This window comes from Psammomys obesus, unplaced genomic scaffold (assembly GCF_907164565.1).
Source record: "Psammomys obesus unplaced genomic scaffold, mPsaObe1.curated_primary_1811, whole genome shotgun sequence".
Classification (NCBI taxonomy): Eukaryota; Metazoa; Chordata; class Mammalia; order Rodentia; family Muridae; genus Psammomys; species Psammomys obesus.
This window is the reverse complement of record NW_026585504.1, coordinates 23336163-23336936: the sequence shown is the minus strand read 5'-3', so window position 1 is coordinate 23336936 and position 774 is coordinate 23336163. Positions and strand designations below refer to the sequence as shown.

Here is a 774-nt window from a genome sequence, read left to right as displayed (position 1 = left end):
AGGAGGAGGAGAAGGAGGAGGAGAAGGAGGAGGAGAAGGAGGAGGAGAAGGAGGAGGAGGAGAAGGAGGAGGAGAAGGAGGAGGAGGAGAAGGAGGAGGAGGAGGAGGAGATGGAGGAGGAGGAGGAGATGGAGGAGGAGAAGGAGAAGGAGAAGGAGAAGGAGGAGGAGGAGGAGGAGAAGGAGGAGTTGCCCCTACATGCACTGCAGGTGTGGCTGCTGTGTCACATGTGCATCAATATGTGGCAAAGAGGAGAGAGACTATATCTATGCTTAATGTTGTTACCTCTGAACATATAAGCAGTTAGTAGCCTAACATTCCCTGGAGTGGGGGAGCCTGAGACAACCACAAGGGCAGTTCCATGGTGCCTGGACAGCAAGAAAGCCTGAAATAACCACCAGCTCAGCACCAGGGAGGACCAGATGGGCTCCCAGAACAGGGAGCAAGCTGGAGACTGGAAGAATCCTACATGGGCCCTTGCACCCCAGGCAGAGGTGAGCCATTGACAGACAACCTTTGCAAGGTGGGCTCAGTGAGGACCGCGAGACCAGCACCATGGGGCCTGGATAGAGAGCTAGCTTGAGATGGCCACCAGTCTGCCACTACACAGGCCTTAGGGGTGGAAAAAAGACCATGCCCAAGATGACCCCTACCCAGCATCAGAATGCATGAGTGGGGCATAGAATTCCTGAGATTACTCCTGCGATGACCCCAGACACCACTAATAGGAGCAAGTAAATGATGGAGAAATGGGAGAAAAAGAGAAGCAGAAGG

The 774-nt window shown here is 53.9% G+C and overlaps 1 non-coding gene across 1 annotated transcript; it reads left to right on the top strand.

The window, feature by feature from the left end:
• The first annotated feature begins 187 nt into the window (after positions 1-187).
• Positions 188-319, top strand: LOC129675596 (small nucleolar RNA SNORA17). Its single transcript, XR_008719960.1, has one exon. It is a non-coding gene; the product is annotated as a small nucleolar RNA SNORA17 (small nucleolar RNA).
• Positions 320-774: the final 455 nt, after the last annotated feature.